The 22390-nt window shown below is 33.8% G+C and overlaps 1 long non-coding RNA gene across 1 annotated transcript in view; it reads right to left on the minus strand.

The window, feature by feature from the left end:
* The window catches only part of LOC141571816 (uncharacterized), a 46283-nt gene extending 25079 nt beyond the window's left edge, over positions 1-21204 (minus strand). The window contains exon 1 of the long non-coding RNA XR_012496875.1: positions 20966-21204. This is a non-coding gene — a long non-coding RNA (uncharacterized LOC141571816). The remainder of the gene's footprint in view (positions 1-20965) is intronic.
* Between the last annotated feature and the right edge of the window lie 1186 nt (positions 21205-22390).

The following is a 22390-nucleotide window of genomic DNA, read 5'->3' on the forward strand; positions in this document are numbered from 1 at the left end:
TGTTCAAAACTCAACTACTTTTAAAAAGCATGATATTTATGTTGGCTGAGCAGTTAGAAAGAGAGAATTACCTTTTGACTATGTCATAGAATAAGCTACTCTGTAGTTTCTTTCTAAAGGACAATGCTGTTTCTGCCAAAAAGTGAATGCATCATAAATCATGACTCTGATGAACTCACATGTAAACAATAAAACTAATTTCTCTCCAGGACTGACTCATTACTTATTTTTTCTGAGGTACCGAAGGACTCTTTGCATATTGTTATCACTCACAATATGTGACCTGCTATTTTTATTACCATAGCATCAAATAATATATTAATATTTACATATATACAGGGGGTGCCAAAATGTATACACATTTTAAGAAAGGGAAAAAAAACTATTAAAATTGTAATACTCAGTATATACTGATAACAAAAGATGAATGAATACAAGTCACGTTTGACTTCTGCAATAAAAGAGGTGCTCAAAGTGGTTACCATCAGCGTCCAGACACTTCCGATTATGGTGAACTACTGCTTGAACATAGATAACATGTCTTAAAATGTGTATACATTTTTTTGGCACCCCTGGTATATAAATCTGGGGTAGAGATCGCAAATAAATGACAATGTGCTACTAATTTCACATTCCATGCTCATGACAGATATTACTTTCCCCCAAGCCCAGAAGTAACCTCAGATTTTTTCACAAAATGCTACATAACAATGGAAGTTAACCTGGGAATTAAAAGAGTATTCTTGTGCTAATCATATGTATATATTACATCTGATTTCTAAACCACCTTGGAATTCTGGCTAAGTATTAAATCACTGCCCACATAAGGCATGGGCCATCTTTAGTTGAATCGATTGCATGTCTGGCTCACATATTTGTCTATTTGTCATATATTTGTTGCATAAATCTTACTGCCAGCACTAACTGAAAATCTATTAAAGTTTATGTATCTGGAGCTAGAAGGCTCCCAAGACATCATCTATTCTTGCATCTCATATTACACGTGAGAAAGTTGAGCTCATATAGGGGAAAGGCCTTGATCAAGATACTACACATGGCACAGTCAAATGTGGAACCTAGGGCTTTGGAAGAGTTAATTTCACTAAAATCTAATTCAAGTTACATTTTTGTATCCTAACTTGATGAAGAGATGTCTCCAGATAGAAAATTCCCATAGTTGTTTGTCATTGGGATTCAATAAACAAGAATTTGAATAATTGGGCTGGTTAATAACATGGACAAAGACATTTAAAAACAGACTTACTTAAGTTCTAGGTATAGTATAATAGTTTCTCATCTGTATAATCGGAATAATGCAATTATCTATCTCATAAGAAGTTGTGAGGAGTAAATGCCTTAATATATGTAAAACGTTTAATTAGAACATTTAAAGTGCTAATGTATAATAAAGTTGTATAATGTATTTTCTGTATTATTTTTATTAAAAAATCTGTCCTTAAAAATGGCATAATTACCAAACAGTTTTATAAATAAGTTTTAACAATCCTTGAGGAACTTGTTATTCATATTATAGAAATCTTTCAGTGCATAGAATACTATATTAACAACTCATTTAACAAAGTGCAAACAACTTCTAAATCAAACTAAGAAAGAATATGAACACATGGATATGTGAGGGTATACATATGTACACAAACACACACATGCATACACACACACACACACTACCGGCCATTTTTGCTTATAAATATAGATTTTTAAAATAAAGGCATATATAATCTAGCACTAATTTTAGAGAAGTGAACAAGATTTATCCCAGGGATAAGAGTTTGGGAAAAAATTAGGAAATCTGCTAATTTATTACACTATAGTTCATTTATTTTCTACCTTAATAGTACATTAAGGTAGAAAAAATATGACTATCTTATTAGCTACAGGAATAATGATAAATTTAACACCCATTCTTGATCAAAACACAAACACATAGGCTTATGTTAGCAAACTAGGAACAGAAGGAAACATTTTAAATTTCATAAAGCTCATCTATGAGCAACCTAAAACAAGCATTACTGATATGGTAAGTATTCCTATTAAATCCAGGAGCAATATAAAGTGCCTGCTGTCATTACTGCTATATGACATGGTGCTGAATGCTTTAACTCAGGATTTCTCAACTTTGGCACTACTATTTTAGAACAGATAATTCTGAGTTATGGGATGCTGTTCTGTACATTGTAGGATGTTTGCTGGCATCTTTGGCCTCCGATCACTACATGTGAGTAGCATTCTTGTTGTGACAATCAAGAATGTCTCTGGACATTAACCAATATCCCCTAGGGAGTGCAAACTGTACCCAATTTATAACTACTGATTTATCAATGAAAAAAGACACTATATAAAAAATACAAAGTATAAAAATATTGGAAAGGAATAAACATTATTTTCAGATAATAGCATTGATATAGCCAATTAAAATACATTACAGAAACAAAATACATGATCCCAATAGTAAGCAAAACTATATAATGCTTAGTAATTCACTTGAGAAGAAATCTTCAGTGATGAAAATTATAAATCCTTAAAAGTAATTCTGATTGATAAGGAATATTTCATGTACATAGATAAGAAGTGTTGCTATTGCAAAGGTAACAGATTTACTCAAATTAATCTATAAATTCAAAACAAGCCCCCAAACTTATTGATACACACATATAAAAATGAAACTGGAAAAAAGAAATGTATACTTATAGCTAAGAACATTTTTAACAAGAACAATGATGGATAATTTTTCCTGTGAGATGTATCAGAATACTATATAAAACTATAATAAATACATGGAAATGGCCTCTTAATACACCCTGCAATGTGGATGAACCTTGAAAACATGCTAAGTGAAAAAGCTAACACAAAAGATCATACATTGTATCATTTTACTTATATGAAATGTCCAGAATAGGTGAATCAATAGAGATAGAAAATAGATTAGTGATTCCCAGAGTCTGGGATTAGAGGGGAGTGGGAACTGACTGCTAATGGGTTTTGGGTTCTGTGTGAGGTGATGAAAATGTTCTGCAATTAGATAGTGATGATGGATGGTTGTAGAGTCTGTGAATACACACCCAATGAGTTGTACACTTTAAAGAAGTGAATTTTATGTTATGTAAATTATATTTCAATAAAGCAATTTTTAAAAAGCATGAAATTAGGCCCAAAATGGACAAATGTATTATCAGATGTGTTCAATAATCTTTAAACATTATATGTACATAATTATGTATATCACATATGTTATGTAATATACATTATATATATTATGTATGATATATATCATATATTTATCATATAATATATATAGAGAGAGATGAACAATAATATTGGCATTGTCAATTCATGGAGATAAATGTGAACTATCAATAAATTATGTTGCAATAATTGACTGTCAAGAAAAAGAAAGCTGTTTACCTACATCTCATTATTCTCAAGTAAAACTCATATCTGACTAATAGATAAACATTTAAAATAACCTTTCACTCATTAGCAGAAAGTAAAGGTAAATAGTAAATGTGTCTATATGGTTAGGGGTGTATAAGGTTTTCTTTTGCAAGTCACAATATACAAAAGGCATAATAGAAAACAAGAAGTTGGCTGTCTCAAAATGTAACTCTGTAAGAAATATAGAAAATTAAAAGGCTAAACAAAACACTCGAGAATTATTTGCAATCCACAAAATAAATTATATAGTAGCAGAAAAAGACCACTATAAAAAACTTACATATTCATTAAAAAAAAACAAATTAGTGAGAGTGTGTAATATATTAAACAAAGCACAGAATGGAAAATTAAAGTTACTAATAACTATGAATTTCTTACCACAAATAGCAATTAAGGAAATATAAATAAAGCCAATGAGATAGTATTTTCTACCATAAGATTGGCAAAAAAGTAGTAATAATAATGAAAATATCTATTGTGAGTTAATTATGTTGGAATTGAACCTCTCATATACAGTGATTGTGCATTGACTTTGAATAGAATTTTAGAATGATTAGATAGATAATAGAGTGATATAGATAGATAGATAGATAGATAGATAGATAGATAGATAGATAGATAGATAGATAGATAGAAAGAAATACTGGGAGTATGGCCATTCCAATTTATAGAGAAACATTTAACTTGTACACCCAGAAGTATACAATTGCATACATTGTAATATCATTTGAAATACCGAAGAATTTGGAAACAAGCTGTTCACATTTTATTTTTTCAAGACGACTGTAAAAATACTCATATACACATAGAAAACAGTGGGAAACATGTCATGAAGGATATTTTTTAAATCTGATCTTATTAAAAATTTACAGTGAGGTGAATTTTTATAATTAAAAATAAATTTAGAACAATAAATGATTCCAGATGTATAAAACATCATAATGTTTAGACATTTACACCCCTCACAAAGTGATAGCTCCCCCAGTCTACTACCCCTCTGACAGTGTATATAGCTGTTACAGCACCATTGACTATATTCCCTATGCTGTACTTTACATTCCATTAATAATCTATCTATATTTAATTATAGTTGACATTCAATATTATTCTACATCAGCTTCAGGTGTGCAGTACAGTGGTCAGGCATCTACACAATCTATGATGTGTTATACACCTGCAACTAATATAAAAATATAAAATTTTAAGAAGTTCCAGAAATGAGTGGCCAAAGCCTGCATAAATATATAGTGGCCATGAGGATGAAGGCAGGAGGAACCTTAAATATTTCTGATAGTGTTTTAGGATTTGGGTCTTAGGACTTTTTTCAGACTGATTCCTCTTCAATTTAAAGTCAAAGCATCACCAAAACATTTGCAATCCCATCTGGAGCTATACTTTTTGTTGTTGTTACTTAGAACAATATGTTTGGTAAGTCCTAAGGCAATGTGTAATCAGAGTTTTAAATTTCCCTCATTGATGAAATAAATGGAAATAAGTCTTTTGATGCATTTTCTTACAATGATCAGAACATGCTTGTTACATGAACTTTCTTATGAATTGAATTATTTGTACAAATATCTGCAGTCTTTTTCCTGTCTTGGCTTCAAACACACACAAAATTGCCATTCATCTACATTCTGGGGAATCTTTACCCTGAGTAGAAAACCCTCTCTGTTTTATATCAGAGACATTAACTTTGATTACTAGCACTAATTTTATTGACTTATGTTTCCTTCATTCTCTTTGGTGATCTAAAATATATTAATAACAATAGCAACATTATAATAAAACAACCACACCAAAGATAGCTAAAACTTAAGGAGAGCTTAGGTAATTTGCTCAAATACACAAAAACTGTGTGCAAGAGCCAGGGTTTGAACCTCTCTGACCCCCAAAACCAGCAATCTTCTTAACCAATATGCTGCTATCTCTCCCAATGGACTTGCATTCCTATATGAAAGCATGTCAGCACCTCCTACTCAGAAAATCCTCCACACCCTCACTAATTCCTGGTCTCTCCTTTCTCTATCACCATAGCAGTTTCTTACCTCTGGTGTCAGCCATAGGCACCCTGGACTCCAGGTTCTAACCTACCCCTTTTAATTCTCCCCCCTGCTTTATCCTGTGGCTATTGATATATCAGATATCAACCAAATTATCTCAGTTTCCATCTGTGCCATTTAAGTTTAATCTTATAAATTTAGAATGTCTGACGCTCAAGACAATACAGGTATGTGATCTGGCATTTTCTTTTATGAATCTCCAAAACCCATGAATACAAGGTATGATCAAACAATACGGTGAATGTTTAAATAATAAAAAAAAAATATTATGGTAAAGGACACATTGCATTAATCTCCCTCAAAATACCCCCCCTAGGTTCGAACACACTTATCCCATCGTTCATGCCACTTTCTGTAGCAGTTCTGGAAGTCCTCTTTCATGAGTATCTTTAACTGTCATAGCTTCCTCGATGTCCTGAATAATTTTGACTTTGGGAAAGAGCCAGAAGACTCCTGGTGCCAGATCCAATTAATAAGGTGGATGAGGACACATTGTAATGTTTTTATTTGATAAAAATTGCTGTACCAGAAGTGATGTGTGACACAGTGTTGTTATGATGGAGAATGATTTATTGCACATTTTAAAACACACCTTCTGTCAACTGTAGCTCACACATGACTGGCTGCTCTGAACAAGTTGAAACTCGTCACACACTGTTACTAAAGTTCAATGTGTCACTTCCCATATTGAAGATCCCTGACTTTCTGTTGGATGGCACTCGACAGCAGCATTCGCCATATTTTGTAATCACAACCGAAAGGCTCTGTGTCACACATCACTTCTGGTACGGCAATTTCTACCAAATAAAAACAACATGGTGTGTCCTCTCCCACCTTATTCATTGGATCTGTCACTGTGTGACTTCTGGTTATTCCCCAAAGTCAAATGACCATAAAAAGTAAACGTTTTGAATCGATTCAGGATATCAAGGCAACCACGATAGTGCAACTAAAGACACTCGTGAAAGAGGACTTCCAGAACTGCTTCAGAAAGTGGCAAAACGATGGGATGAGTGTGTTCAAAGAGAGGGGGAGTGTTTTGAGGGGGATTAATGGCAATGTATCTTTTACTGTAATAAATTTTTTTAATTTAAATATTCACTGTATTTGTTGATCATACCTCATATGTGCCCTTAAAGGAAACAAAGTTATTCATATGAAATTATCCTACAGCTAAGCTGGAATTTAGTTCCACCTTTTCCTTAAAACATATATGACATAATGTGTGCTTTCATTACTGCACATTTTAGTTTTTAAAACCTGTTAATGAATTACTTGCCACAAGAGAAGCATCTCCAGATCCACTCCTAATACTTTAGTTGTTGCTTAGCAACTAGTCCACTTCCTTCTTGGTTTCAGAGCTATACATGTGGAAGGAGAGAATGAAGCCATGAAATGATCTTAAATAAATGGCTTTGAGTTTTTTAAATATCAAGCGATAATAAAACAGCATGAGTCTTTGAGCCTCCCACCCACCGTGGATCTGTCATGAAGGCACACTGGATATCCAAATTAATAATGATATAAATAATTTCTAGAAGTGTCCTTGATTTTATTCTAGCTATGTTTTTTTTCTTTTTTTTTTTTTTCTTGCAATATATTTTGCTTTGCAGGTTCTTAAAAAGATTCAACAATTTTAATTAAGAAACCATCTATGGAGATTGTCCTACCATATAGAGAAAGGAATGAATGATGAGGGGCACACACTGGCTATCCTAGCATCATAGCAAGGCATACATAGAAATAGAAGAGAATTTTACAGAAAACATTTCTGAAATAGAAAAGAAAATTGCAACAGAACTGTTACTTGCAGATTTTTGTATTTTCATAATCAACCACTGAATATTCCAACCCTTAGACAGAAAGTTCTACATAAACATGTCTTAGTTACTTGTATCAGTCCAGTGATGAGCACGATGCCTTTCAGGGAAGAATGCTTAATAGAAGTTTTGGCAACTTAAGTGAATGAATGAAAAGGCTACAGAGAAGAGGAGCTCAGAATGGGTAATCAAGAAGATGAAAGTATTTTAGGTCCTTGAATAAGAATTAAAAGGGAAAATTTCTAAACTTCATGAAATTTACATGAGTAACCCTAAATATTAGTTATACTTATAGTGGTTTTCCAAGTTTCTAGAAGGTCTAAAGCTAAAATGCAAAAGTCAGACTTGATATTTATAGGCCCTCTTCATTTTAAAATAATCCATACTAAGAATTTTATCATTGTAATAGATGAGATTTTCTGACGATTTATTAGACTGATAGCAATGTAAAAAAATCGATGAAAAATAATGGACAAATAGGTTTGCATCAACTTTAGGAATAAGAAAATAATTAGGAGCTACTTATGATAGAAATGCATAGGGTCTGTTCTGGTTTTCTTTTTAGTTAGAGATACACACACACACACACGTGACTGAGATATACCTGCTACGATAGGTTTACATGTCTGATAAGATAGGTCTGTATTTTGAAAACATAGAGATTATTCTTTATTTTAAAAATACAAATGGAATCTGAATTTTTTCTAATGACACCTGGGAGATAATGAACAATTTACTTTCCTTTCTGAGGCTCAGTTTCCTCATATATATATATATATATATATTTCCTCATATATATATATATATATATATATATATATATATATATATATATATATATATATATTAAAAATATATATATATGTATATATAAAACAGACATCGTAATTAGTTATTTGACTGAAGGGCTAATATGTGGTATAAGCAGCAGCTTCCAAATCTTTTTGAGATGATCCACAATGAGACATATATTTTATATTGACACCCAATACACACACAGACAGGTGTGCATGTCTGAAACAGACAATTTTGGAAAGTGTATTTACCTTTCTACATGTAATGCACTCTACAACTTTCTATTCTACTTTGTCTATTTCATGGAAAAGAAAAATATGCTTCTGCACCACTACATTTATCTACCAGTGGGTTGCAAACTATAGTTGAAAAAAGTGAAGTGGGGAGTTAGGGAGACAAGATCCTATAATTTGAGATGTTTGTGCATGACAGCATTCCTGCACTTGCATCTAAATGGAATTTTTCAGTCATTGCACGCGCACTTTGTTGAATTCATTAAAGAACTCAGTGCATCAGATAAAATGAGAGAGGAAAAATGATAATTATCAGACTAATGTTTTGCTCTTAATGGTAACTGTTTAATGACTAAGTGGTAGCATACCACTGTTCCTGTTTTCCTGGGTATTTGAACAGATTGCCAGGAATTATTTTTTAATCATAAGTGAGATGAGCATCATTCAATATTTTATGAAATTATATCCTTTGGGTTCTGGTTATGTATCTGAACATACTGTAAATTTTTCTGTGATATTACAGGTTATTTTATTTTATTTCTCCGATATCCTATGGAAAATAAATTTTCTTTGTCCTTCCCATGCACCTGGAGATGAAATAAAGGTTTGCTTTCAAAAAGTACTTTATGTGCTTGACATAAGTAATTCCATTTTGTGGAGTTATATATTTTTAATGCCTTTTCTACTTTCAGATTTACTTCTACATCAGGCAAGGATCCTGAAACAAAAGTAGGATAAAGGAGAAGAAAGGAGAATCATACATACTACCCAATACCAAACTACCTAAATATCTGGACTGTAGCTCACTAGCCTTCATGCTAAAGAGATGTTTCTGATATGGAAACTCCTAAGTTGAAAACATTTGAATTAGTGAAGTTTGTTTCTCCTTAATTAATTGCATCTTTTTTTTAAAGATCATATAAGTTTATATATACAGAGGGTGCCATTTTAAGAAAGGAAAAAAACTCTATTAAAATTGTAATATATACTGATAACAAAAGTCATCAGTACTGAATGCAAGTCATGCATTTAGACTTCTTTGGCACCCCTGGTATTTGGATTATGGGAACAAATGAAAACCAGATAAAATTGAGACAAACTAGAAAATTCAAAGAAAAGTACATCCACTCCCAGTGGCTTAGAACAAAAGATCACAAGAGAAATCCATAGTTTGTATTCCCACCCATGTGATAGAAGAAAGGACGACAAAGGTTTACCTGCAACTTCTTCAACTGTGTCTCCCTGCCAGCACAGCTTTTGTTCTACCTGGATGAGAACTGAATACAAGTGTATTTCTAAAATTTGAAACAAAGGAGACTCGCCAGGGAGCCAAGATGAGCCTAGAGCTCAGATTTTGAAAATCTAAACCCAAGGCCTGCCATCATCACACTGCGTAGATAATGAGAGGGGGGCCCACTCCCAGGCTGCAGCAGTTCTCTGGGGAGACGGTTTCCACGTGTATCTCACTTTTAAAATGCTGCTGTGGGGAAGGAAATGGATAGGTCTGTGGACTATGTTTCTCCCTGCAAATCATGTCTTTGGTTGCACAACACCAATACCTGTCTTAGACGTCCCCACCCTCCAACTCTTTCTTCTTCTTTTTATTCTCTTTTCATTATATATCCAATTTAAACTCTTTAATTTTTATTGTCCTAAAAACATGACAAAAACAGAAATGGGAGGTAGGTTAGCAGGAATGGGGAACTGCCTGGAAAAGTTAAGGAGGTCTTCATTTCATATTTACAAGTTGTATTAGCTTTTCAGTGTTAAAAGGTTATTGCATGCACACTAGGTTCAATACACATATAGTTTCTTTGTAGAATCAAAATGTCTGATGAATCAAAAAGTGTAATGTCGCTGCAAGCTGGGAGAACTCACATTAGAGGCCTCTGCCAAGGTTACTCGTACAAAATGTTTACAAAATGTTTTACTACAGAAATTTGGTACATTAGATCAGAGTGACCAAATCATATATAGCATACAATGAGTATTCAGGAAGAATTAGCTTTTTTTGTTGTTGTTATTGTTATCTTTTTTTCACCAGGATTTAGGAGATAGAAGCAATGAACAGGAAGAAAATTCCATTACTGTCTTTGTAGAAGGAGGTGCATTTTTAAAAAAATTCAAGACCCAGTTTCATTAGGCTCCTCTCGGTGAAACTTTTCCTAACAATATGCTCCTTCAGGCAGAGCCATCTATTGCCCTTCTCTGTATCTTCCCAGTTTTCTAGAGTAGCTTACATGCAAAATAAATGTTAGCTAAGTCAATGAATGCATAAGTGAATGAAAGGAAAAAAAGTTAACAAGAACATAAAATTAATCAGATCCGGTATTCCTATTAACTTGATTTTGTTGAATATCACTAATACACACATTTTAAACACTCAGCGCTAGACTCAGAAGCTATATATATATTAATATATGTGTATATAAATGTATATATATACATATATATGAATAAAACAAAGGACATAGTTATTAGGTGATTAATGTCCTTTATATATATTATATGTATATCTAATGTCCTTTATATATAATGCATTAACATCCATTATATGTTATATGTATAATATATATATAATGACCTTTGTATATATAAGATAATTAGCTAATCACTATGTCCTCTTTTTTGTCAGTGCAAACGTGACCTTAGTGCTACACTTTACCATCACATTCCTTGTAAATAAATACCTTAGGTTTCAGATCACAAGAGTATAGGATTTAGCCACGAGAAAGAAGGAAAAGAAAAGGAAGAAAGCAAACAAACAGAAAATATTTAATTTAGAGTTTCATTTAAAATAATTAATCATGTCTACGAAATCTCATAATAGTTTATCCAAAATCCAGCACTCATTTTTTTTCTCTTAGAAGAAATTAGTAACTTCTCATGCAAATAACTGGATGTGACTGGAATGTTATATGTGGACTGAAAGTTTTCTATGTATTGTTTATTTATATATATATATATATATATATATATATATATATATATATATGGTCTAGCTGTCTTTTCTCTTCTGAATATTTATCAGGGAAAATCATGGATGCACATAGGTAATAGAATACAAATTGTAGATTCAGTCTATGACTATCCATGAGGGGACACAGAGGTCGACCTGGGACCTTCTTCCTCAGAGTCAGAGTTTGGCTCAAGCTCTCCAAGCAAGAATGCCAAGTCCTGCTCCAGAGCTGATCACAGCTGGGCACTGTTTCTCCAGGGTTCAGAACAGATGATTGCAACTGTGTGCTTTACATTTCAGCTTATTTGAGAGTTTATGCTGAGCTAAATACAAAGTACATTAAGAATGTTCAGAAGTGACCCTTATATATCATGATTGCATTCAGGGAGCTAAAAATATACAGACAGAAAAAAATGAGTCATCACGATGAAAATAAATACTGATGGGTTCTTTGAAAGGAGAAAAATAATTATCTATAGAGAAAGCTGACCTGGGAAAGAAATGAACTGTCTTGGAAATTTTGTCAAAATATGTCTTTAAATTCCAGTGTTTACCAGGATCCCAAAATGCCAGTATTAAAGACTATGATTCTAGGGTTTATTTTGAGTTTATTAAGATGAAATATTTTTATTGTAAAAATTATTACCAACATTTGTAATGTTGTGAACATTGGGGCAGTTATAATTCAATCACTGTGTTGGCATTGGGGTATGTGACTTCTAAATGCCTTTCATTTTCATAGGGTTTGTTCACATATTAATTTTGTTGACTACATAAAACTGTATAATTGCTGTGATATTCTCAAATCAGTTCTAATTATTCCGGTACTGACTATTTTACTTGTGGGCAATCTTTCTTTCTTTTTTTTTTTCTATACCATATACCACACTACAAACAACTTCTGAGACATAAATAAGAACTATCCTGAAACATAAATGAGGCATTATTCTCACAGTTCCTTATATCTAAGTCCATTTTTATGACATCACTGAATGAAATCTCTGAGAAGACTCACTAATGAGACAATTTAATGGATTACTTTTAATCCCCACACTTTCTGTACTTTCTGCAGCACTTGAGACATTTGAGGTAGTGGAAAACCTTGTGTCTGGAAGTCTTTTTTTGGCTTCTGTGCTGTTGTGATATGTTCCCTTCTGTCTCCTTCACTTACTCTCTGTTTTCGCCCACCCTTTATATAAACACACATTAGAATGTGCCATCAGTGTTTTCTTTTTCTGTAGTTACTCACATGGTTATTAGATCTTTCAATTTTCTACAGTTATGAGGATGATTCTAAAGTTCTTTTCTTTAAGTCCCAGCATTCTCTTAAGTCTTGAGAAAATTATTTCCTGGCTACTTCAAAAATCTACATGATAAAAGTGTATTTCTTATTTTTAACAAGTCTTTTTTATCACCCACCCTCTTCCAAACCAACTTCTCCACCCTCTCTGAATGTTATCATCACCTACTATGTCTTCCAGTTTCAAAAACTTGAGGTCAGTGTTGACTTTGCCCTTCAGCCTATGTAAGAGTCAATCACTTGCCTAGTCCTATAGAATTTATAAACTAATATAGAACATTAATTTGACACCTACAATGTGACAGACACAACTTTTAGCACTTTGCATATATTATGATTTAAATTCTCCAAACATGAAACAAAGGCTATTATTGTCCATACTATAAAATTTTGGAAAAAAGCATTCATTGTGTATAAATGAATTACATAAGCAAGTCAGAAACTGAGCAGAACCTGGGATTCAAACCCATTCTTTTATAGTGTTGTCTAGTTTTCATTCCATTAAATTATATAATTTTTATCTCCATAATGTCTTGCATCCCTCTACTCCTTCCTAATCCTCCAAATTTCACATAACTGCACTTTCTCTTGCTTGTACTATGACTCTGATTCCTTGCTGATTCAGTTTCCCTAAAGTATGTCATTCTCATAGGACTCTTCAGTCAACTTTAATTGTTCCCAAATGTTTACAAATTACAGGTCCATTCGACAAGTTCAACAGTTACAGCTCTTGGCTTGCTGTCAACAGAAACTGATTCTGATTAAGCAAAACAAAATGAGAAAAAAAATTCATAAAAATACCACACACACACACACACACACACACACACAGGTATATTGGCAGGATAGTTAGGAGCTCGCTGATGTAAAGGAGAAGCAAGGCCTTGAGAAGGATGAGAAGGTGAGCAGATGCTGATGGTGAGATTTGAGAACCTTTGCATGAAGGTGCTGTAATCAGCTGACAGCTCCAACAGCCTCCATGTGCCTCCTTGATTTTGACTCAAATGACCAAGTGAGGACTGATTGGCCTAGATTGGGTTACATTTCTACCACTTGGTAGAGAGGTTGGGGGAGGAAAAGAATGAAGGGTAATGCTATTGATAATCCTAACTGGACCATAAGATGAGACGAGTGAAGCATCCCTAAAGAAAACTACTCTGCTGTTGCTTGCAGAAGGAGACAGTGACACCCACATGCATGAGAGACAGGTCTCCACATGCAAGACACGTGCAGTTCAGCACAGCCTTTTTCAGTATCACCACCAACTGCCTCTTCTTGTTCATGCAGCCCTGAAATTCTCATCATTCTCCATGAGTGCTATAAGCCTTCCAGGCCACTGGTTTCTGGAACTTTTGCTTCTCCTGTATCTTTATTTAACAAAAGCCTTCCTTCCTGTATTGGCCCTGCCCAAACAATACTGTTATTACTATTTCAAGATTTCTGTAGATGAGTGATTTTTCCCTCTTCCTTTTCCTTAGAATGTCCTTTTGCTCACCTTCAACAGTACTTTTCAAAGTCAGCCTTGTGTTTTTTTTCTGAGATGTAAGTGCTTTGATGGTATGTGTCTTATTCATCTCAGCATCCTCTCTAATTGAACATCAGTTCCTATAAGGTGCAGTGATTAAGAAATATAGACATAGTTATTTTTCTTACTGTTGGTTTAAAGTTCTGAATTTATTCTGTAATGCAATTATATAATCTATCTCCAACCTCACTGTAATGTCCTTGATGGGAAATCACACGTAGTCTTAAAAATTACTAACTTATACTTAGTAGGTAATGAATAAATGTACTGACTCAACCTTGGTTTAATGAAGTTCAAAAGTAATCTAACAGATTACTTGAAAAAAAGATAAAGTTACTTAAAGGAGAAGGGAAGGAAAATAGGCCAATAATAGCTGGACATTTTTAAAAAGCTAATGTTCAGAACACAGCTACGAGGTGAGCATTATCATTCTTATTTTACCCATGAGGAAACTGAAGTTTACAGGGGGTTAATTTCTTACAGGAAACAAAAGTTAGAGCCAGGATTCCTTGTATGTTAAAGATTGCTCTTTCTACTTATTCTAACGGCTAGCTCCGTGTTTCCAGATAATATGCATAGACTACTCTCTCAGTGGATTATAAACAATAGATAACCATTCTTCTGCAAACAAAGAACAATAAACGGGCTAAGAATAAATTGCAGAATACTGTAAAAGGACAAATAACTCAACAGAAAATAATACTCCTGACAAGAGAAAATACAGTGGTCCACTCGACACAAAAACTATTCTCACCACAACTATGAATCAGGAATATGCAAAACCGATTAGTGAGATCCCATTTTGAGCCATTACACTAGAAAAAGGCAAAACATGTATGAATGTTTGGATGCTGGGATATGGATGTGCACTGTTGAAAGGAGTGTAAATTAGCACAGTCACTTTGGAGGGAAATTTGGAGGGAAATCTAAAACAAAAACAAATAAAGAAACAAGCAAAATGTCTGCACACTCTGCTGCTACCAGTGTTTCACTGCACTGGATCCTACACAGAAGCCCTTAAGACATCACCCTGGAGACGTGCGTGAGGTATTTACTGCAGCATTGTTTGCACTAGGAAGAACTGGAAACGACTTCCATACCCACCATCTACACCCTGCCTGTTTATATTCTTTGCTCAAATTTTATTTAGTTATTTGTCTCATTTTATTGATTTTTAGGAGTTCTGGATACATTTCAGATATTAACCCTTTGCTTCACAAATGTTGTAAATGTTTTCAGCTAAGCTACCATTTAGTATCTAACTTTTCCATGTTCTTTCTTCTTTAAAATTTTATCTCAAACTAATTTAGTTTCGTTTAGCAATTTTGGCTTTTGCTGTATGCATTATTTTGGGGGATTGCCTTTCTTATTCCAAAGCCCTAAACACATTCTCCTATTTATCTTTTTTTATTATTCTCTTCATAGATTTAATTCTTTAAGTTCTTTAATCTCCCTGGAATTCTTATTTTCATGATCTTTCATTAGGAAAGGAAAAGAGCTCTGTCAAATATTCTTCCTTACCTCCCATCAGTTTCTCTAAATTATGTCTTAATACAACTGATACATGGACTGCAGTTTCTTTGACAGATTTTGTTTGCAATGTGTTTGCTGATTGCATTCTTTTCTTTGTTGTAGTGAGGAACAAAGAAGTAGACTTTAATGAATCACTTGTTTTCAGCCTCATTAACCCTCTCTTTTTCCTTCTGTCCTCTATGCCCTTTCAGAGCTGAAACAGTTCAGGAGCTATGTTGGGCTTATTTTCTCTGCAGACCTCCTGAATGTTCTACGCTGAAGTCTCCTCTGTTCTTCTCTCTGTTTGCTCCTATTGTGTAAAAATTAATGAAATGTCTTACTCCTTTTTAATGAAGAATTACAACATTTACCTTCCTTTACTATTATGGTAATGAGCACTATAGAAAGAGGGGAGATAAATGCATGTGTGTAGATCTCTATGTTTAAAAAAATAACTACCACACATTCTTTAAAGTTGTCATGATACTACCTCTTATGATCAAGTGGATTTAACTGTGTTCTTGCTGGGAAAGAAATCATAAGAGAAGAGATTTACTTATACATTTACATAACAGATATTCAAGTTTTAACTATTTGAGGACTAAATTTTCCTCAGTAGCAAGATGTGATTGTTTTCCTCAATTATGTTAGTACCTATTTGAGTCAATACTCATCTGGACTCTTTTTTTTTTTCAAAACTACGTATCTTGAATTTCTCAAATTCCTTAAAATGACATGAGCCATAGAGCTTTTAATGGTCATTTACATTATCAAATATTAAACTCAGTTAATATAAAGGACTATAAAAATCATTCAGGCGACAGTATTTTCTGAACTTATCTTTCTCAGATGCTTTCCTGCTGCTGCCTTATTCATCTGATGCTTTGATCTATAACCCTGATGGGGGCGGTGATACCCCGCTGACAGCTAGAACTCTATCGCTGTCAGCATGTGGGATACTACTCCTACCTAAGGCTCCTCAGCTGCCAACCACTTTTCTGATGTCATGCTCTACCAAGTCTCATTGCTCTGATCAAGAGCATGATTGACATCCTGACTTGCACGTAGATTGAAGCATAATCCTACACAAAGTGCAGTTACCTAGCTTTTAGCAGATTTCAAAGAAATTCACATTTATGTAAAACAACACAGATATCACTGAATGACTCTGGCAAAGCCTAATGTCTCATCTTATAAACTTTTCTTTTCCTCCAAGGGATGGGTACCAGGTTGTTTGTTCTTTAGTTTACATGTAAAATAATGTATGTCTGTGAGTTTGGAATGAAAGTAGAGGATGGGTGATTGTAAAATGAGAAGCAGGTAAAGAGAGAGAGTGGGGAGAGGAAGAGGCAGTGGGGAGAAAGGAGAGGAAGAGAGAGAAGGAGAGGAGAAAAGAGAGAGGACATAGAAACAATTGTGTAACACAGGACTCAATAATGTGTTCCTTCCACACCATCTGAAGTGTGTAAACTTATCCCATATCTCTTTTCCCTTGCTACTCTTATGCATGTTTTATATTGATCCAATAAACAATGTGATTTGGGCACCTTAAAAACAAACAAACAAATAAATAAAATAAGAAGCAGAAGAAACGAAAGACTTGACTGATCCACATTGTTAGCCAGCCTGGAGCTGTCCCTGGTACCAAGCTCAGCATTGATATCTCAATAACAAAAGTAAAGAAGAGGAGAACTTCTAATGCGGAGAACATAAAAATATAAACAATCTTTTGTCTGCCTAACTCACGTTTCAGATGAGTGCTACCCCCGCCCCCCAGCAGTGTCCCTTTTCTATTTGTGGCTTTTTTGTTTGGTTTGTTTTTCATCAATTTTTCTTCCTTATTACTCAGATCACAATGGTGCCTCCTTATTTTTTCCTATTCCAAGGAAAAGGGAAATAAACGTCTTCACCTTAACCTAGAGAAATATTTTGCTTCTCAAGGGAAGATACACTCTAACTAAAAAAAAAAAAAAATGGCTTGGTAAAAATAAAATACAGAGCCCAGAAATAAGCTTCCACATATGTGGCCAAATTACTGGTACCAAGATCATTATGGGGAAAGGACAATATTTTTCACAAATGATGTTCATAAAACTGGACATCCCTATGCAAACAAATGAACTTGTGCACCTACCTTACTCTATGTTCAAAAATTAACTCAATATGGATCAATTAGATAAAAATGTAAGAGCTAAAATTAGAACCCTTAGAAGAAAACATAGGGAGAAGTCCGCATGGCATTGGACTTAGCAATGATTTCTTGGCTATGACACAAAAAACACAGGAAACAAAAGGAAAAGAAAATATATAAATTGGACTTCATCAATATTAATAAACTTTTGTGAATCCAAGGACACTATCAAAAAAGTGAAAAGGCAACCCACAGATTGGGCGGAAATATTTGCAAATCATATTCAGATAAGGGATTGATATCCAGAATGTATTAAGAGCACTTACAATTCAACAACATAAAACCAAACTACCCAATTAAAAAAATAGGTGAAGGACTTAAATGGAAGGAAGAATTCTAAGGAAGAATACACAAAATGCCAATAAGTGCATGAAAAGATGTTCAACATCAGTAATCATTATGGAAATGCAAATTGAAACCACCAGCAAATGCCGTTTCATACCATTCAGGTGAATTTTATTTAAAAACAAACAAACAAACAAAAAAAACTAAAAACAAAGCAAACAAACAAAAACCAGAAAAGAACAATGTTCGTGAGGATGTGGATAAACTGTAATAAACCCCCACTGCTGTTGGGGAAGCAAAATGGTGAAACTGCTGTGGGGAACATATGGCAATTGCTCAAAAAAATTAAACACAGAATTACCATATAATCAAGTAATTCTACCTCTGGGTATTACCCAAAAGAAGTGAAAGCAGGGAGTCAACAGCTATTTGTATACCCATGTTCATAGCAGCACTATTTACATAGTCAAAAGGTGGAAGCAACCCCAGTGTACATCAATGGAAGAATTGATAACCAAAATGTAATGGTTGTGTACACAGTAATGTGAATGTACTCAATGCCAGTGAACATTATTTGATGTTATGTATACTTTGTCACAATAAAAATTATGTGTAAAAAAACCCACAGATTTTTGAAATGGCATATAATTACCTTTTAACCAAGACAACTTGAAGACAATAATACTTAGTTCACCAAAGGCAATTTAGTTACAAAGTACAAAGATGGATAATTGAGGTCTTCTCATATAATCATTCAAAAATATTTATGCAGACCTATTAAATGCCAGGGGCAATGTTATCAACAAATCAGATACGGACCCTGCTCTGATTTGAAATCAAGGAAGAAAGAAAAGTTAGTCATATAGTGAGAAAAATCAATATATAAATGTATAAAAGGTCAGATAATGAGTTGTATTTATATTGTACAAGCATTAGAATCTTAATCTGTTTTCAAACTTCCTTTCAAAACCACTATCTTTATATTCTTCCCTAAAACTGGTTATAATCTCTGGCAGGATTCAGTGGGTATTTAGTTACTTTCTATGAATAAATTTATAGGCTCCTTTATTTAGGCTATAAAAATTATAGTCTAATATACTATTTAAAAAAAACCCACAAAACAAACCATACCATTTAAATATTCTTTCCCCAATCTCAGGCCTTACATGTCCATATATAAACATATATCTCCATATTTTCTTTATGCACTCATCCATGGATGGATATTTGGGTTGTTCTCATGGCTTGGCAATGGATTATTAGCAATAAGATATCAGCCATGAGAAAGAAGGAAATTCTGCCATTTGCAACAACATGGAAAGACCTTGAGGCATTATGTGAAGTGAAATAAGTCAGATAAAGGAAGACAAATACTGTATGTTCTCACTTATTTGTGGAATAAGTAAAAATATAGCCAAACTCTTAGAAACAGAGAGTACAATCATGGTTTCCAGGGGCCAGGGGGTGAGGAGATTGGGGACATGTTGGTCAAAGGGTACAAACTTGCAGTTATAAGATGGATAACATCAAGCTATCTAATGTATAGCATGGTGACTACAGTTAACAATACTGTACCATAAGATTGAAAATGGTTAAAAGAGCAGATATTAAATGTTATCACCATACATACATGATAATGAATTATGTGAGAGGATGGAAGTATTAACTAATAATGTGGTAATCATTTCATAATATATCTATCTATCAAATCATCACATTATACATCTTAAACTTCCATGTGTTATTTATCAATAATATCTCAATAAAACTGGAAAAAAATTACTTGAGGAGGATTCTGCCATAATACTGCTGTGATGTTTCATTATATCCCTAGAAGAACTTTCAGAACCATGGACAGTCTCAAGATAAATCATATCCTAGTGTTTAATCAAGATAGCAGAAATAAATCAAGGTTATATTGAGAAAAACAATGAACTGAATTATTTAATTTCATGGGGTTATTTGAACTTTCCACGTTATTTATACAATTGTTTATAATATTTAATACAACACACTGATTAGAAAATTTTACATATTTTGTTAAAATATTTTAATTAAACATTCTGTTTCACAAGCAAAAAGATAATGCTAAAGGTGCATTGTTCAGCTAACCATTATGATAGGTGAATACACTGCAAAGCTACAAAGATATTTCTCTGGTATTACTAATAACGTAGCAAACCCTTATGGGAGGCGAGTTATGAATTCATCTCACCTGTGACAAGAACAATATCTTAAAAAGCTTTCATGTACATTGTCATGCCTGTTACAAGTGTGGCAAGCATTTTAACCATGTTATTCGAGGTTTTCATTACCTTAAATGCCATCTTGCATCACTGATGCCAGCCTAGTGGCTCACTGTGTACCACAGACCCCTATCGGTCTCCCAAATCTGTCCTAGTCACTCAGACAATTTTGCTTTCTGATAAAGCTTGTTTCAGGCTGCAGAAAACCACAGTTTCTTACTCCATGGTTACACAAATGACCTCCTCAATCAAAGCAGACAGATTCAGATAGCAGTATTCAGTGATTCCTGATAAAGAGAAAGCTTTCAATCTGATGAGCTGGGAATGTTGGAATAGCATTACAAAACAACAACAAACAAACAAAAACAAACAAAAAACAAATAAACAAAAAAAAATACAACAACAAAATATAAACATATGCTAAAGAAGTCCATAAATGCCTTGCGCAGAGATCGATGTGCTATTCTTATAAATGTCCTTGTCCAAATAAACATTCTTAGGTCAAGGGCAAATATTCATCATCTTAAATAATCTTATTTTGAGCAGGCTAGAAGGATAAAGGACAACATAAAAGAAAGTTCACCTGCAAAAGGAAGGCAAAAGAGAATTTGTGGTGTGTACTCAAAATAATCTTCTACTTCAAGTTGGGAGATCGTGGTTGTGATGCTCCATGATCCTCTCATTGTCTGTGTCTATAATAAGCCACCTAACTTCTATATAGTCCCCTAGTTTCTGACCCATAATACTGGGTTGAATATGCATCCTTCTAAGATGCCTTCTGATTTTAGTGCTCAGAATGAGACACACCTGTTTTTCATTTGTTTGTTTGTTTATTAGTTTCAGGTGTACAAAACAATGTAATAATTAGACATTCACCCACACCTGTTTTTTTCAGTTTCAAGGCTTCACTTACCCCAGCACTACTTCCTTTGTACTTCACTATCTCTAAAGACACTCCAATTCTTTTACAAGTTAGCAAAATAAGATATACACATTTTTAATATCTTCCCATGATTTCTACCTATAAGGAGAATCTTTACTGGTAGGAGCTTGAATTGCTATTTGCAGAGTTCAGGCAAACACAGAAATAAAAAGTATTCCTTTATGCTTTAGTCCAAATTATTCTGACTTTTCAACTTTATACAGTGATAAATAGAGGCATCCCAAATTGAGAATATAATTTTTATCTTGTAATGCACTTTTCAACTTTCCTATCACTTTGTTATCTTCTATATTCATGACATTGGACACTAGCAGTCAATATAATTATTATATAAATTCATATTTATTAACATTAAGATGTTCGTGATATGTTGATATTTAAAAGCATTACAAAAAGAGAAGTTTGATATAACCCAATTATATTTACTTATATATTCATATATATTACAAATAATTATTGGAAAAGTATTTTGTGATTTTCTTTTAAAAGTTGATAGGTGCTTTTCTACTTTTCACTATTGTTTGAATGTATTATAACCCTAACATTAACCCTAACCCTAACCCTGGGTATCATGCGGGGTCTCTGGTCCTGCTCCCCTCATAAGAACGCAGGACATGGTGAGGACAAAAAGGAACACTCACCGAACTATAGATAGGGGAGTCATACCACTGTAGTCTCGCTGGCAGCTGGGTTGGAGACACAGGAAGCAGGAGCCATAGATCCGCAACCCACCGTCTGCTTCTCTGCCAACCAATCTCACTTGGTAACGGCAACCCGCCTCTCTGCAATCCACAATCCACACTCTGCACTTGCTAGCTTAGCCACGGCCTTTATATCAGTGGCCAATGGCTCACTGGTTACTGCTGACAGCCAACTAGCCACAGCTGATGGCCATCCAATCACAGTTGATGGCCATTTACTACCTGAGCCAGCACCTTTCCACGTGAGGCCGAGAGCCTGGAAACTGCTCTCCTGGCTCTGTCCTCACACACACATGCATCACTTTTATAAAAAATTAAAACCACATTGTTGAAAAAATGGAAACCTTTTAAAGTCCAAATTGAT

The sequence above is a fragment of the Rhinolophus sinicus genome, linkage group LG05, assembly GCF_036562045.2.
Source record: "Rhinolophus sinicus isolate RSC01 linkage group LG05, ASM3656204v1, whole genome shotgun sequence".
In the NCBI taxonomy this organism is placed as follows: Eukaryota; Metazoa; Chordata; class Mammalia; order Chiroptera; family Rhinolophidae; genus Rhinolophus; species Rhinolophus sinicus.